We start from the raw sequence: 15,000 nt of genomic DNA on the forward strand, positions 1-15,000 counted from the left end.
TTTTTTTTTTTTTTTTTTTTTTGAAATTGTTCCTGTTTTCTCTCTCTCTCTCTCTCTCTCTCTCTCTCTCTCTCTCTCTCTCTCTCATTGCCTGCCAGCCCTGTTGTTTGCAACAAGCAAGCCACAGCCTCGCAGGCTCCTCCCTTGTTACCGCGAACAAACGAGCTAGGCTCTTTGTTGGCGTGGCGGGACGCCTGAGCGTACACGGCTATAGCTCGGGTTTCTCTTCATTCACGCACAAATCTTTCGCCTTTTACTAAAGATTTCCGTGGAGGGGAACGTCAAAGAGTCAAAGTGATTTTTTGGAGCGCTCTGCCTCCGGGCGGGGCCGCAACAATCCGTATAACGAGAAAGTATAAACTTAGGGCGGGGTGGGAGTGGCTCGCTGGGTGTCTGGAAGAGGGGGGAAGGGCGGGTATGCCACGGAGGAGGCCTCCCTGCCTGCGAGGCCGGTGCCCGGTCCAGCGCCCATTTCAGGTTATCGCTTCTCGGCCTTTTGGCTAAGATCAAGTGTAGTATCTGTTCTTATCAGTTTAATATCTGATACGTCCTCTATACGAGGACTTCATATTAAATGGATTTTTAGAACAGGGAGGCGAAACAGGGGCTTGCCCCGTTCGCCCCACGCATCGACCTGGTATTGCAGTACCTCCAGGAACGGTGCACCTTCCTAAGCTTGTGTGAAAAAAAGAGTTTGTTGCTGTTTGGTATAATCAGCCTGTTTTATTTTAATGAATGAATGAATGTATTTATTTATTTGGTGTGTGTGTGTGTGTGTGTGTGTGTGTGTGTGTGTGTGTGTGTGTGTGTGTGTGTGGTGTATATATATATATATATATATATATATATATATATATATATATATATATGTATATATATTTATTGATTTGTCTGTCTGTCTGTCTGTCTGTCTGTCTGTCTGTCCATGTGAGGGAGCAGCCAAAATGAATAAATAAAACAAAGCAGCTCACTCCACTCCTTAAATAGGCAAGAATGAAGGGGTGAGTGGTCTCTGTCTGTCTGCCTGCAATTGTCAGCTGGTCACAAATGCAGTGAGAGCGGAGGCCACTCCCCTTTCGGCTGTTTGCAGTTTTCCCTCCGTTTTTGTTCTTTTTTTTTTTTTTTTTTTTTTTTTTTGAAATTGTTCCTGTTTTCTCTCTCTCTCTCTCTCTCTCTCTCTCTCTCTCTCTCTCTCTCTCATTGCCTGCCAGCCCTGTTGTTTGCAACAAGCAAGCCACAGCCTCGCAGGCTCCTCCCTTGTTACCGCGAACAAACGAGCTAGGCTCTTTGTTGGCGTGGCGGGACGCCTGAGCGTACACGGCTATAGCTCGGGTTTCTCTTCATTCACGCACAAATCTTTCGCCTTTTACTAAAGATTTCCGTGGAGGGGAACGTCAAAGAGTCAAAGTGATTTTTTGGAGCGCTCTGCCTCCGGGCGGGGCCGCAACAATCCGTATAACGAGAAAGTATAAACTTAGGGCGGGGTGGGAGTGGCTCGCTGGGTGTCTGGAAGAGGGGGGAAGGGCGGGTATGCCACGGAGGAGGCCTCCCTGCCTGCGAGGCCGGTGCCCGGTCCAGCGCCCATTTCAGGTTATCGCTTCTCGGCCTTTTGGCTAAGATCAAGTGTAGTATCTGTTCTTATCAGTTTAATATCTGATACGTCCTCTATACGAGGACTTCATATTAAATGGATTTTTAGAACAGGGAGGCGAAACAGGGGCTTGCCCCGTTCGCCCCACGCATCGACCTGGTATTGCAGTACCTCCAGGAACGGTGCACCTTCCTAAGCTTGTGTGAAAAAAAGAGTTTGTTGCTGTTTGGTATAATCAGCCTGTTTTATTTTAATGAATGAATGAATGTATTTATTTATTTGGTGTGTGTGTGTGTGTGTGTGTGTGTGTGTGTGTGTGTGTGTGTGTGTGTGTGTATATATATATATATATATATATATATATATATATATATATATATATATATGTATATATATTTATTGATTTGTCTGTCTGTCTGTCTGTCTGTCTGTCTGTCTGTCCATGTGAGGGAGCAGCCAAAATGAATAAATAAAACAAAGCAGCTCACTCCACTCCTTAAATAGGCAAGAATGAAGGGGTGAGTGGTCTCTGTCTGTCTGCCTCAAATGCAGTGAGAGCGGAGGCCACTCCCCTTTCGGCTGTTTGCAGTTTTCCCTCCGTTTTTGTTCTTTTTTTTTTTTTTTTTTTTTTTTTTTTGAAATTGTTCCTGTTTTCTCTCTCTCTCTCTCTCTCTCTCTCTCTCTCTCTCTCTCTCTCTCATTGCCTGCCAGCCCTGTTGTTTGCAACAAGCAAGCCACAAGCCTCGCAGGCTCCTCCCTTGTTACCGCGAACAAACGAGCTAGGCTCTTTGTTGGCGTGGCGGGACGCCTGAGCGTACACGGCTATAGCTCGGGTTTCTCTTCATTCACGCACAAATCTTTCGCCTTTTTACTAAAGATTTTCCGTGGAGGGGAACGTCAAAGAGTCAAAGTGATTTTTTGGAGCGCTCTGCCTCCGGGCGGGGCCGCAACAATCCGTATAACAGAGAAAGTATAAAACTTAGGGCGGGGTGGGAGTGGCTCGCTGGGTGTCTGGAAGAGGGGGAAGGGCGGGTATGCCACGGAGGAGGCCTCCCTGCCTGCCGAGGCCGGTGCCCGGTCCCAGCGCCCATTTCAGGTTATCGCTTCTCGGCCTTTTGGCTAAGAACAAGTGTAGTATCTGTTCTTATCAGTTAATATCTGATACGTCCTCTATACGAGGACTTCATATTAAATGGATTTTTAGAACAGGGAGGCGAAACAGGGGCTTGCCCCGTTCGCCCCCACGCATCGACCTGGTATTGCAGTACCTCCAGGAACGGTGCACCTTCCTAAGCTTGTGTGAAAAAAGAGTTTGTTGCTGTTTGGTATAATCAGCCTGTTTTATTTTAATGAATGAATGAATGTATTTATATATTTGGTGTGTGTGTGTGTGTGTGTGTGTGTGTGTGTGTGTGTGTGTGTGTGTATATATATATATATATATATATATATATATATATATTATATATATATGTATATATATTTATTGATTTGTCTGTCTGTCTGTCTGTCTGTCTGTCTGTCTGTCCATGTGAGGGAGCAGCCAAAATGAATAAATAAAACAAAGCAGCTCACTCCACTCCTTAAATAGGCAAGAATGAAGGGGTGAGTGGTCTCTGTCTGTCTGCCTGCAATTGTCAGCTGGTCACAAATGCAGTGAGAGCGGAGGCCACTCCCCTTTCGGGCTGTTTGCAGTTTTCCCCTCCGTTTTTGTTCTTTTTTTTTTTTTTTTTTTTTTTTTTTTGAAATTGTTCCTGTTTTCTCTCTCTCTCTCTCTCTCTCTCTCTCTCTCTCTCTCTCTCTCTCATTGCCTGCCAGCCCTGTTGTTTGCAACAAGCAAGCCACAGCCCTCGCAGGCTCCTCCCTTGTTTACCGCGAACAAACGAGCTAGGCTCTTTGTTGGCGTGGCGGGACGCCTGAGCGTACACGGCTATAGCTCGGGTTTCTCTTCATTCACGCACAAATCTTTCGCCTTTTACTAAAGATTTCCGTGGAGGGGAACGTCAAAGAGTCAAAGTGATTTTTTGGAGCGCTCTGCATCCGGGCGGGGCCGCAACAATCCGTATAACGAGAAAGTATAAACTTAGGGCGGGGTGGGAGTGGCTCGCTGGGTGTCTGGAAGAGGGGGGAAGGGCGGGTATGCCACGGAGGAGGCCTCCCTGCCTGCGAGGGCCGGTGCCCGGATCCAGCGCCCATTTCAGGTTATCGCTTCTCGGCCTTTTGGCTAAGATCAAGTGTAGTATCGTTGATTTTAGATTCTTTATCTAATTTTAACATTTTTACTACAGCTTTTACATGCAGATTTTATTGTGATTTTACTAATTTGTTGTTCTCTTTGTCTTTTTAACAGGAGGAGTCTGGGCGGAACCTAATGAGCAATCGGTCTGGTGGCATTGTCCACCGACCACCGCTTGGGAACCGCCCAGCTCCTCCTCCTGTTTTTAGGCTCGTCCCGCCGTCTTGGAGGATCCCGGGTGGACCAGGAAGATCTCTCTCCCCGGTGGTCGGTTGGAGTAACTGCGGGCTCCCTCTGCTCTGGGTCCCTCGGCAGGGGAGAGCAGGATGGCCGATGGTGGGACCGGGGGACCGGCGCTGGGTGGCGGTCAGCCGGTCGGGTCCCTGGGGCCGACGGCAGCCTCCTCGGCGGGGCCTGGCTGGGGAGCAGGTGGAGGCCTGCTCAATACGGCCAGGTTCCGCTGGGCTCCCGGTGAGGAGGGGATCCCTTTCATGGAGAGGGTCCCCTTCATACGGGAGGTGCTGCAAGAAGCTCTGGGGATCTCGGTCTGGGACCTGATCTGCGCTCAGCGCAACGGGCCCCTGGCCTACTTTGAGGTCACCTTCGACTCTGCTGAGGTTTACCAGCGTGCCCTGGAGCGGAGGGATGAGCTGAAGCAACATCCCGTGGGTAGACATTTCGTGGTTGAGCCCCTGTGGGTGGAGGGCCGTCGTCTGGTCACCACCCACGTGTTCAACCCGTATGTCCCCGCGGAGCATATCCGTAGGTTCCTCCAGACCTATGGGGAAGTCCACCCGGGGGATAAGATGGTTAGGGACGAGCTCGGAGTGTGGAATGGGCGCCGTCAATTTTTTATGACTTTTAAGAAAGATGGCCAGGGGGGTGTGGTGCATCCTCCCGCCCTCTTCTCCTTGGGTGCTAACAGAGGATATTTGTTTTACAGGGGTCAGCCTGATCACTGCAGAGTGTGCCGGGAGTATGGGCATAAGCAGGAGAGCTGTCCCGGCCGTAAGTGCTTCACCTGCCTGGACCCTGGACATGTGGCCCGGGACTGCAAGGGCCCCCGGAGGTGCAGACGATGCCGCGGCGAGGGACATTTGGAGCGCTCCTGCCCCAACGCTGTTCCTACTTATGCGTCGGCGGTGGCCGTGGGCAGGGGCGGGGAGACCGCCGCGGCACCCTCCGGGGTGCCTTCGACGGGACCCCCCGGCCGGCCCCAGGACATCGGTAGCTGCAGGAGAGGAGACGACAGCAGAGGCTGCCCGGAGAGACGACGCGGCTGCAGTCCCGGGCGAAGAGGAGCAGCCTAGGGAGGGGGAGGTAAGAGAAAAACCATCTACTCACCTGTTGTGTGCCCCCCCTCCCCAGAGAGACGGGTCCAGGCCGGCCGGGCAGCCCAAGAAGGCTACTCCCGGCACCTCCAAGAAGAGAACTAGGACTGGGCTGACCCCTCCCAAGGAGGAGGGGAGACGGAGGAACAAGAAAAGGACAACCACCCCCCCACCCCCCCAGGCAGAAGAGACGGCGTCCAGGGGGCCTTCACAGGCTTCAACGCCCAAGGAATCTGTGTGGGAGAGTGTCATCTGTCTGGGCTCCATGGTGGCGGACCTCTCCGCACCAGCTTTCCCTGAGATGGACACAGAGGACTTGGGAGAGGTCCCGCCCCTGCCAGCCTACTACTACGGACCGGGCTCAGACGAAGATGACCTCTCCCCGGCGTCGGGCTCTTTTCCTTCCCCCACCTCATTCCTTTTAAAAGACCCTAGCAAGCTCCCGCCAGCACTGCTACAGAAGTTGCTGGCGAGGAAGGGACTTTTATAGACTTTTATCAGAACAACAAATGTTTTAAATCTGCATGTGTGATGTGTGTTTTTTAGCCAACCCTTGAAGCGTTTTTTACATTTATTGTATGTGTGTATGAATTTTATGTGTGTTTTTTATGAATAATTGTTGTTTTTATTGCATTTTCGATGTAAAATTGATATAAAGCTTGCTTTTCGAATAAAAAAAAAAAAAAAAATCTGTTCTTATCAGTTTAATATCTGATACGTCCTCTATACGAGGACTTCATATTAAATGGATTTTTAGAACAGGGAGGCGAAACAGGGGCTTGCCCCGTTCGCCCCACGCATCGACCTGGTATTGCAGTACCTCCAGGAACGGTGCACCTTCCTAAGCTTGTGTGAAAAAAAGAGTTTGTTGCTGTTTGGTATAATCAGCCTGTTTTATTTTAATGAATGAATGAATGTATTTATTTATTTGGTGTGTGTGTGTGTGTGTGTGTGTGTGTGTGTGTGTGTGTGTGTGTGTGTGTGTATATATATATATATATATATATATATATATATATATATATATATATATGTATATATATTTATTGATTTGTCTGTCTGTCTGTCTGTCTGTCTGTCTGTCTGTCCATGTGAGGGAGCAGCCAAAATGAATAAATAAAACAAAGCAGCTCACTCCACTCCTTAAATAGGCAAGAATGAAGGGGTGAGTGGTCTCTGTCTGTCTGCCTGCAATTGTCAGCTGGTCACAAATGCAGTGAGAGCGGAGGCCACTCCCCTTTCGGCTGTTTGCAGTTTTCCCTCCGTTTTTGTTCTTTTTTTTTTTTTTTTTTTTTTTTTTTGAAATTGTTCCTGTTTTCTCTCTCTCTCTCTCTCTCTCTCTCTCTCTCTCTCTCTCTCTCTCATTGCCTGCCAGCCCTGTTGTTTGCAACAAGCAAGCCACAGCCTCGCAGGCTCCTCCCTTGTTACCGCGAACAAACGAGCTAGGCTCTTTGTTGGCGTGGCGGGACGCCTGAGCGTACACGGCTATAGCTCGGGTTTCTCTTCATTCACGCACAAATCTTTCGCCTTTTACTAAAGATTTCCGTGGAGGGGAACGTCAAAGAGTCAAAGTGATTTTTTGGAGCGCTCTGCCTCCGGGCGGGGCCGCAACAATCCGTATAACGAGAAAGTATAAACTTAGGGCGGGGTGGGAGTGGCTCGCTGGGTGTCTGGAAGAGGGGGGAAGGGCGGGTATGCCACGGAGGAGGCCTCCCTGCCTGCGAGGCCGGTGCCCGGTCCAGCGCCCATTTCAGGTTATCGCTTCTCGGCCTTTTGGCTAAGATCAAGTGTAGTATCTGTTCTTATCAGTTTAATATCTGATACGTCCTCTATACGAGGACTTCATATTAAATGGATTTTTAGAACAGGGAGGCGAAACAGGGGCTTGCCCCGTTCGCCCCACGCATCGACCTGGTATTGCAGTACCTCCAGGAACGGTGCACCTTCCTAAGCTTGTGTGAAAAAAAGAGTTTGTTGCTGTTTGGTATAATCAGCCTGTTTTATTTTAATGAATGAATGAATGTATTTATTTATTTGGTGTGTGTGTGTGTGTGTGTGTGTGTGTGTGTGTGTGTGTGTGTGTGTGTGTATATATATATATATATATATATATATATATATATATATATATATATATATGTATATATATTTATTGATTTGTCTGTCTGTCTGTCTGTCTGTCTGTCTGTCTGTCCATGTGAGGGAGCAGCCAAAATGAATAAATAAAACAAAGCAGCTCACTCCACTCCTTAAATAGGCAAGAATGAAGGGGTGAGTGGTCTCTGTCTGTCTGCCTGCAATTGTCAGCTGGTCACAAATGCAGTGAGAGCGGAGGCCACTCCCCTTTCGGCTGTTTGCAGTTTTCCCTCCGTTTTTGTTCTTTTTTTTTTTTTTTTTTTTTTTTTTTGAAATTGTTCCTGTTTTCTCTCTCTCTCTCTCTCTCTCTCTCTCTCTCTCTCTCTCTCTCTCATTGCCTGCCAGCCCTGTTGTTTGCAACAAGCAAGCCACAGCCTCGCAGGCTCCTCCCTTGTTACCGCGAACAAACGAGCTAGGCTCTTTGTTGGCGTGGCGGGACGCCTGAGCGTACACGGCTATAGCTCGGGTTTCTCTTCATTCACGCACAAATCTTTCGCCTTTTACTAAAGATTTCCGTGGAGGGGAACGTCAAAGAGTCAAAGTGATTTTTTGGAGCGCTCTGCCTCCGGGCGGGGCCGCAACAATCCGTATAACGAGAAAGTATAAACTTAGGGCGGGGTGGGAGTGGCTCGCTGGGTGTCTGGAAGAGGGGGGAAGGGCGGGTATGCCACGGAGGAGGCCTCCCTGCCTGCGAGGCCGGTGCCCGGTCCAGCGCCCATTTCAGGTTATCGCTTCTCGGCCTTTTGGCTAAGATCAAGTGTAGTATCTGTTCTTATCAGTTTAATATCTGATACGTCCTCTATACGAGGACTTCATATTAAATGGATTTTTAGAACAGGGAGGCGAAACAGGGGCTTGCCCCGTTCGCCCCACGCATCGACCTGGTATTGCAGTACCTCCAGGAACGGTGCACCTTCCTAAGCTTGTGTGAAAAAAAGAGTTTGTTGCTGTTTGGTATAATCAGCCTGTTTTATTTTAATGAATGAATGAATGTATTTATTTATTTGGTGTGTGTGTGTGTGTGTGTGTGTGTGTGTGTGTGTGTGTGTGTGTGTGTGTATATATATATATATATATATATATATATATATATATATATATATATATGTATATATATTTATTGATTTGTCTGTCTGTCTGTCTGTCTGTCTGTCTGTCTGTCCATGTGAGGGAGCAGCCAAAATGAATAAATAAAACAAAGCAGCTCACTCCACTCCTTAAATAGGCAAGAATGAAGGGGTGAGTGGTCTCTGTCTGTCTGCCTGCAATTGTCAGCTGGTCACAAATGCAGTGAGAGCGGAGGCCACTCCCCTTTCGGCTGTTTGCAGTTTTCCCTCCGTTTTTGTTCTTTTTTTTTTTTTTTTTTTTTTTTTTTGAAATTGTTCCTGTTTTCTCTCTCTCTCTCTCTCTCTCTCTCTCTCTCTCTCTCTCTCTCTCATTGCCTGCCAGCCCTGTTGTTTGCAACAAGCAAGCCACAGCCTCGCAGGCTCCTCCCTTGTTACCGCGAACAAACGAGCTAGGCTCTTTGTTGGCGTGGCGGGACGCCTGAGCGTACACGGCTATAGCTCGGGTTTCTCTTCATTCACGCACAAATCTTTCGCCTTTTACTAAAGATTTCCGTGGAGGGGAACGTCAAAGAGTCAAAGTGATTTTTTGGAGCGCTCTGCCTCCGGGCGGGGCCGCAACAATCCGTATAACGAGAAAGTATAAACTTAGGGCGGGGTGGGAGTGGCTCGCTGGGTGTCTGGAAGAGGGGGGAAGGGCGGGTATGCCACGGAGGAGGCCTCCCTGCCTGCGAGGCCGGTGCCCGGTCCAGCGCCCATTTCAGGTTATCGCTTCTCGGCCTTTTGGCTAAGATCAAGTGTAGTATCTGTTCTTATCAGTTTAATATCTGATACGTCCTCTATACGAGGACTTCATATTAAATGGATTTTTAGAACAGGGAGGCGAAACAGGGGCTTGCCCCGTTCGCCCCACGCATCGACCTGGTATTGCAGTACCTCCAGGAACGGTGCACCTTCCTAAGCTTGTGTGAAAAAAAGAGTTTGTTGCTGTTTGGTATAATCAGCCTGTTTTATTTTAATGAATGAATGAATGTATTTATTTATTTGGTGTGTGTGTGTGTGTGTGTGTGTGTGTGTGTGTGTGTGTGTGTGTGTGTGTGTGTGTGTGTATATATATATATATATATATATATATATATATATATATATATATATATATATATATGTATATATATTTATTGATTTGTCTGTCTGTCTGTCTGTCTGTCTGTCTGTCTGTCCATGTGAGGGAGCAGCCAAAATGAATAAATAAAACAAAGCAGCTCACTCCACTCCTTAAATAGGCAAGAATGAAGGGGTGAGTGGTCTCTGTCTGTCTGCCTGCAATTGTCAGCTGGTCACAAATGCAGTGAGAGCGGAGGCCACTCCCCTTTCGGCTGTTTGCAGTTTTCCCTCCGTTTTTGTTCTTTTTTTTTTTTTTTTTTTTTTTTTTTTGAAATTGTTCCTGTTTTCTCTCTCTCTCTCTCTCTCTCTCTCTCTCTCTCTCTCTCTCTCTCATTGCCTGCCAGCCCTGTTGTTTGCAACAAGCAAGCCACAGCCTCGCAGGCTCCTCCCTTGTTACCGCGAACAAACGAGCTAGGCTCTTTGTTGGCGTGGCGGGACGCCTGAGCGTACACGGCTATAGCTCGGGTTTCTCTTCATTCACGCACAAATCTTTCGCCTTTTACTAAAGATTTCCGTGGAGGGGAACGTCAAAGAGTCAAAGTGATTTTTTGGAGCGCTCTGCCTCCGGGCGGGGCCGCAACAATCCGTATAACGAGAAAGTATAAACTTAGGGCGGGGTGGGAGTGGCTCGCTGGGTGTCTGGAAGAGGGGGGAAGGGCGGGTATGCCACGGAGGAGGCCTCCCTGCCTGCGAGGCCGGTGCCCGGTCCAGCGCCCATTTCAGGTTATCGCTTCTCGGCCTTTTGGCTAAGATCAAGTGTAGTATCTGTTCTTATCAGTTTAATATCTGATACGTCCTCTATACGAGGACTTCATATTAAATGGATTTTTAGAACAGGGAGGCGAAACAGGGGCTTGCCCCGTTCGCCCCACGCATCGACCTGGTATTGCAGTACCTCCAGGAACGGTGCACCTTCCTAAGCTTGTGTGAAAAAAAGAGTTTGTTGCTGTTTGGTATAATCAGCCTGTTTTATTTTAATGAATGAATGAATGTATTTATTTATTTGGTGTGTGTGTGTGTGTGTGTGTGTGTGTGTGTGTGTGTGTGTGTGTGTGTGTGTGTGTATATATATATATATATATATATATATATATATATATATATATATATATATATATATGTATATATATTTATTGATTTGTCTGTCTGTCTGTCTGTCTGTCTGTCTGTCTGTCCATGTGAGGGAGCAGCCAAAATGAATAAATAAAACAAAGCAGCTCACTCCACTCCTTAAATAGGCAAGAATGAAGGGGTGAGTGGTCTCTGTCTGTCTGCCTGCAATTGTCAGCTGGTCACAAATGCAGTGAGAGCGGAGGCCACTCCCCTTTCGGCTGTTTGCAGTTTTCCCTCCGTTTTTGTTCTTTTTTTTTTTTTTTTTTTTTTTTTTTGAAATTGTTCCTGTTTTCTCTCTCTCTCTCTCTCTCTCTCTCTCTCTCTCTCTCTCTCTCTCATTGCCTGCCAGCCCTGTTGTTTGCAACAAGCAAGCCACAGCCTCGCAGGCTCCTCCCTTGTTACCGCGAACAAACGAGCTAGGCTCTTTGTTGGCGTGGCGGGACGCCTGAGCGTACACGGCTATAGCTCGGGTTTCTCTTCATTCACGCACAAATCTTTCGCCTTTTACTAAAGATTTCCGTGGAGGGGAACGTCAAAGAGTCAAAGTGATTTTTTGGAGCGCTCTGCCTCCGGGCGGGGCCGCAACAATCCGTATAACGAGAAAGTATAAACTTAGGGCGGGGTGGGAGTGGCTCGCTGGGTGTCTGGAAGAGGGGGGAAGGGCGGGTATGCCACGGAGGAGGCCTCCCTGCCTGCGAGGCCGGTGCCCGGTCCAGCGCCCATTTCAGGTTATCGCTTCTCGGCCTTTTGGCTAAGATCAAGTGTAGTATCTGTTCTTATCAGTTTAATATCTGATACGTCCTCTATACGAGGACTTCATATTAAATGGATTTTTAGAACAGGGAGGCGAAACAGGGGCTTGCCCCGTTCGCCCCACGCATCGACCTGGTATTGCAGTACCTCCAGGAACGGTGCACCTTCCTAAGCTTGTGTGAAAAAAAGAGTTTGTTGCTGTTTGGTATAATCAGCCTGTTTTATTTTAATGAATGAATGAATGTATTTATTTATTTGGTGTGTGTGTGTGTGTGTGTGTGTGTGTGTGTGTGTGTGTGTGTGTGTGTGTGTGTGTGTGTATATATATATATATATATATATATATATATATATATATATATATATATATATATATGTATATATATTTATTGATTTGTCTGTCTGTCTGTCTGTCTGTCTGTCTGTCTGTCCATGTGAGGGAGCAGCCAAAATGAATAAATAAAACAAAGCAGCTCACTCCACTCCTTAAATAGGCAAGAATGAAGGGGTGAGTGGTCTCTGTCTGTCTGCCTGCAATTGTCAGCTGGTCACAAATGCAGTGAGAGCGGAGGCCACTCCCCTTTCGGCTGTTTGCAGTTTTCCCTCCGTTTTTGTTCTTTTTTTTTTTTTTTTTTTTTTTTTTTTGAAATTGTTCCTGTTTTCTCTCTCTCTCTCTCTCTCTCTCTCTCTCTCTCTCTCTCTCTCTCTCATTGCCTGCCAGCCCTGTTGTTTGCAACAAGCAAGCCACAGCCTCGCAGGCTCCTCCCTTGTTACCGCGAACAAACGAGCTAGGCTCTTTGTTGGCGTGGCGGGACGCCTGAGCGTACACGGCTATAGCTCGGGTTTCTCTTCATTCACGCACAAATCTTTCGCCTTTTACTAAAGATTTCCGTGGAGGGGAACGTCAAAGAGTCAAAGTGATTTTTTGGAGCGCTCTGCCTCCGGGCGGGGCCGCAACAATCCGTATAACGAGAAAGTATAAACTTAGGGCGGGGTGGGAGTGGCTCGCTGGGTGTCTGGAAGAGGGGGGAAGGGCGGGTATGCCACGGAGGAGGCCTCCCTGCCTGCGAGGCCGGTGCCCGGTCCAGCGCCCATTTCAGGTTATCGCTTCTCGGCCTTTTGGCTAAGATCAAGTGTAGTATCTGTTCTTATCAGATTTTATGCTTTATATGTTTAATATCTGTGGATTTTAATGCTGTTTTACTAATTGTGTTTTTCTGCTTGTGTTTTAACAGGAGGAGTCTGGGCGGAACCTAATGAGCAATTGGTCTGGTGGCATTGCCCACCGACCACCGCTTGGGAACCGCCCAGCTCCTCCTCCTGTTTTTAGGCTCATCCTGCCGACTTCAAGGATCCCGGGTGGACTTCTGAACATTCCCCCGGTGATCGGCGGAGGAACTGCGGGCTCTCTCTGCTCCGGGTCTCTCGGCAGAGTAGAGGAGGATGGCCGAGGGGGGGCCTGAGGGACCGGGGCTGGGCGGCGGTCAGCCGGTCGGGGCCTCGGGGTCGACGGCAGCCTTCTCGGAGGGACCTGGCTGGGGAGCAGGCGGAGGCCTGCTCAACACGGCCAGGTTCCGCTGGGTCCCTGGGGAGGAGGGAATGCCTTTCGTGGAGAGGATCCCCTTCATCCGGGAGGTGCTGCTGGACGCCCTGGGGACCACGACTGGAGATCTGATCTGTGCCCAGCGCAACGGGCCCCTGGCCTACTTTGAGGTCACCTTCTCCTCTGCTGAGGTGTACCAGCGTGTCCTGGAGCGGAGGGATGAGCTGAAGGGACATCCCGTGGGGAGGCATTTCGTGGTTGAGCCTCTGTGGGTGGAAGGCCGATGTCTGGTCACCACTCACATGTTCAACCCGTATGTCCCCACGGAGCAAATCCGCAGGTTCCTCCAGGCCTACGGGGAGGTCCACCCGGGGGAGAAGTACGTACGGGATGAGCTCGGGGTGTGGAACGGGCGCCGCCAGTTTATGGTGACCTTTAAAACGGACGGTAAGGGGGGGCTTTTGCATCCACCAGCTCTCTTCTCCTTGACTAAGAACAATGGTTATCTGTTCTACAGGGGTCAGCCGTCCTACTGTCGGGGGTGCCAGGCTCATGGACACAAAATGGAGGACTGCCCGGACTTGAAGTGCTTTAAGTGCCTGGACCCGGGACATATGGCCCGGGACTGCAGAGGCCCCCAGAGGTGTAGGCAGTGCCGCGGCGAGGGACATGTGGAGCGCTCCTGCCCTCAGAGAGGAATATCCTATGCAACAGTGGTGATTGAGGGCAGGGGCAAAGAGGCCGCCGCGGCACCCTCCGGGGGGACCCCGGCCGGACCGCAGCCACCGAGGGAACAAGAGGCGGTTCCGGCACCTTCCAGAGGGGCCCCGGTTGGGCCACAGCCGCCAAGAGAACAGGAGGATGCTGAAGGGCCATCCGGAGGGGCCCCGGCCGGGCCACGACCAGCGAAGGGACGGAAAAAGAGAAGGGCAAAGAAAACTGCAGTCCCGGGTGAAGAGGAACAGCGTGTGGAGGGGGAGGTAAGAATACCACCGAGAACCACTCATTTGTTGTGTGCTCCCCCTCCCCAGAGAGAAAGGTCCAGGCCGACCGGGCAGTCCGGGACAGCTCCCCCTGGCACCCCCAAGCCGAAGGGACAGACGGGCTCGACCCCTACTATGGAGCAGCAACACACCAAGGAGAGGAGGGCCAGCCCCCCCAGCGTGAAGGCGGCGCCCAGCACCCCCCCCTCACCCCCCCTGAGGAGTAGCTCACCGAGGAGCATGCTGGGAAAAGGGACCTGGGAGGTAGGCGGTACCCCAGGGGGGGAATTTGCCCGGACGGATGACGACGGCTTTCCTTCCCCCCCCTCCCCCCCAAAGAAAAAGAAGAGGACCCAGGTCCAAAGGATTGCGTTGGTGGACTTGGTATCTGAGGACTCTATCTACATAGATGAGGAAGGGGCCGCCTCCTCCCGAGAAGAGGAGGATCCCGGTATCCATGGACGTGTGAGCTTGGGGGATGAATTGAGGGGGGTGCCGGTTCCATCACCCCGATGTCTTACAGTGGGAAATATTTTAGATAATGTTATGTTATCGGATTTTATAGTCTGATAGGCCCCATATGGGGATAACATTGAAGTTTACATTTCATGACAGCAAGTTTTAAAATCCACAGAATTTGAGGTGATCTTAGCCATTCTAATGTATTTACCTTTTGATATTGATGTCTTATGTGTCTGAGTTGTTGTGTATTTTAAATGTTACATTTTTTTGGAAACATTTCATGGTTATTGTATTGTTTGGATTGTGAAATGATGAAAAAAAAAAAAAAAAAAAAAAAAAAAAAAAAAAAAAAAAGAGACATGTTATTTCACTATAGTAAAATGGATACATGCATATATGTGAAGGAAAATGTTTCTTGAAATTCTATACATGTAATGTACTACCTATGAATGAGTGACAATAAAATATGAAAAAAAAAAAAAAAAAATCTGTTCTTATCAGTTTAATATCTGATACGTCCTCTATACGAGGACTTCATATTAAATGGATTTTTAGAACAGGGAGGCGAAACAGGGGCTTGCCCCGTTCGCCCCACGCATCGACCTGGTATTGCAGTACCTCCAG

The 15,000-nt window shown here is 49.0% G+C and overlaps 18 non-coding genes and 4 pseudogenes across 18 annotated transcripts; all 22 read left to right on the forward strand.

Moving 5' to 3' along the window:
- Positions 1–211: 211 nt before the first annotated feature.
- LOC143504076 (U5 spliceosomal RNA) lies at positions 212–330 on the forward strand. Its single transcript, XR_013127340.1, has one exon. It is a non-coding gene; the product is annotated as a U5 spliceosomal RNA (small nuclear RNA).
- Positions 331–480: 150 nt separating this feature from the next.
- Positions 481–671, forward strand: LOC143504066 (U2 spliceosomal RNA). Its single transcript, XR_013127330.1, has one exon. It is a non-coding gene; the product is annotated as a U2 spliceosomal RNA (small nuclear RNA).
- Positions 672–1,324: 653 nt separating this feature from the next.
- On the forward strand, positions 1,325–1,443 carry LOC143504078 (U5 spliceosomal RNA). Its single transcript, XR_013127342.1, has one exon. It is a non-coding gene; the product is annotated as a U5 spliceosomal RNA (small nuclear RNA).
- Positions 1,444–1,593: 150 nt separating this feature from the next.
- Positions 1,594–1,784, forward strand: LOC143504077 (U2 spliceosomal RNA). The gene has a single exon (XR_013127341.1). It is a non-coding gene; the product is annotated as a U2 spliceosomal RNA (small nuclear RNA).
- A 632-nt stretch (positions 1,785–2,416) lies between these two features.
- Positions 2,417–2,537, forward strand: LOC143504208 (U5 spliceosomal RNA; annotated as a pseudogene).
- Positions 2,538–2,690: 153 nt separating this feature from the next.
- LOC143504045 (U2 spliceosomal RNA) lies at positions 2,691–2,881 on the forward strand. Its single transcript, XR_013127317.1, has one exon. It is a non-coding gene; the product is annotated as a U2 spliceosomal RNA (small nuclear RNA).
- Positions 2,882–3,524: 643 nt separating this feature from the next.
- On the forward strand, positions 3,525–3,643 carry LOC143504198 (U5 spliceosomal RNA). Its single transcript, XR_013127458.1, has one exon. It is a non-coding gene; the product is annotated as a U5 spliceosomal RNA (small nuclear RNA).
- Positions 3,644–3,795: 152 nt separating this feature from the next.
- Positions 3,796–4,022, forward strand: LOC143504059 (U2 spliceosomal RNA; annotated as a pseudogene).
- Positions 4,023–5,816: 1,794 nt separating this feature from the next.
- LOC143504050 (U2 spliceosomal RNA) lies at positions 5,817–6,000 on the forward strand. Its single transcript, XR_013127321.1, has one exon. It is a non-coding gene; the product is annotated as a U2 spliceosomal RNA (small nuclear RNA).
- Positions 6,001–6,646: 646 nt separating this feature from the next.
- On the forward strand, positions 6,647–6,765 carry LOC143504080 (U5 spliceosomal RNA). The gene has a single exon (XR_013127343.1). It is a non-coding gene; the product is annotated as a U5 spliceosomal RNA (small nuclear RNA).
- Positions 6,766–6,915: 150 nt separating this feature from the next.
- LOC143504090 (U2 spliceosomal RNA) lies at positions 6,916–7,106 on the forward strand. Its single transcript, XR_013127353.1, has one exon. It is a non-coding gene; the product is annotated as a U2 spliceosomal RNA (small nuclear RNA).
- A 646-nt stretch (positions 7,107–7,752) lies between these two features.
- Positions 7,753–7,871, forward strand: LOC143504081 (U5 spliceosomal RNA). Its single transcript, XR_013127344.1, has one exon. It is a non-coding gene; the product is annotated as a U5 spliceosomal RNA (small nuclear RNA).
- A 150-nt stretch (positions 7,872–8,021) lies between these two features.
- LOC143504101 (U2 spliceosomal RNA) lies at positions 8,022–8,212 on the forward strand. Its single transcript, XR_013127364.1, has one exon. It is a non-coding gene; the product is annotated as a U2 spliceosomal RNA (small nuclear RNA).
- Positions 8,213–8,856: 644 nt separating this feature from the next.
- On the forward strand, positions 8,857–8,975 carry LOC143504082 (U5 spliceosomal RNA). The gene has a single exon (XR_013127345.1). It is a non-coding gene; the product is annotated as a U5 spliceosomal RNA (small nuclear RNA).
- Positions 8,976–9,125: 150 nt separating this feature from the next.
- Positions 9,126–9,316, forward strand: LOC143504112 (U2 spliceosomal RNA). The gene has a single exon (XR_013127375.1). It is a non-coding gene; the product is annotated as a U2 spliceosomal RNA (small nuclear RNA).
- Positions 9,317–9,979: 663 nt separating this feature from the next.
- LOC143504083 (U5 spliceosomal RNA) lies at positions 9,980–10,098 on the forward strand. The gene has a single exon (XR_013127346.1). It is a non-coding gene; the product is annotated as a U5 spliceosomal RNA (small nuclear RNA).
- Positions 10,099–10,248: 150 nt separating this feature from the next.
- LOC143504124 (U2 spliceosomal RNA) lies at positions 10,249–10,439 on the forward strand. Its single transcript, XR_013127387.1, has one exon. It is a non-coding gene; the product is annotated as a U2 spliceosomal RNA (small nuclear RNA).
- Positions 10,440–11,097: 658 nt separating this feature from the next.
- Positions 11,098–11,216, forward strand: LOC143504085 (U5 spliceosomal RNA). Its single transcript, XR_013127348.1, has one exon. It is a non-coding gene; the product is annotated as a U5 spliceosomal RNA (small nuclear RNA).
- A 150-nt stretch (positions 11,217–11,366) lies between these two features.
- Positions 11,367–11,557, forward strand: LOC143504136 (U2 spliceosomal RNA). The gene has a single exon (XR_013127398.1). It is a non-coding gene; the product is annotated as a U2 spliceosomal RNA (small nuclear RNA).
- A 665-nt stretch (positions 11,558–12,222) lies between these two features.
- LOC143504086 (U5 spliceosomal RNA) lies at positions 12,223–12,341 on the forward strand. The gene has a single exon (XR_013127349.1). It is a non-coding gene; the product is annotated as a U5 spliceosomal RNA (small nuclear RNA).
- Positions 12,342–12,491: 150 nt separating this feature from the next.
- LOC143504057 (U2 spliceosomal RNA) lies at positions 12,492–12,704 on the forward strand (annotated as a pseudogene).
- A 2,131-nt stretch (positions 12,705–14,835) lies between these two features.
- Positions 14,836–15,000, forward strand: part of LOC143504056 (U2 spliceosomal RNA) — a 181-nt pseudogene continuing 16 nt past the window's right edge.

The sequence above is a fragment of the Brachyhypopomus gauderio genome, unplaced genomic scaffold, assembly GCF_052324685.1.
Source record: "Brachyhypopomus gauderio isolate BG-103 unplaced genomic scaffold, BGAUD_0.2 sc238, whole genome shotgun sequence".
NCBI lineage: Eukaryota > Metazoa > Chordata > Actinopteri > Gymnotiformes > Hypopomidae > Brachyhypopomus > Brachyhypopomus gauderio.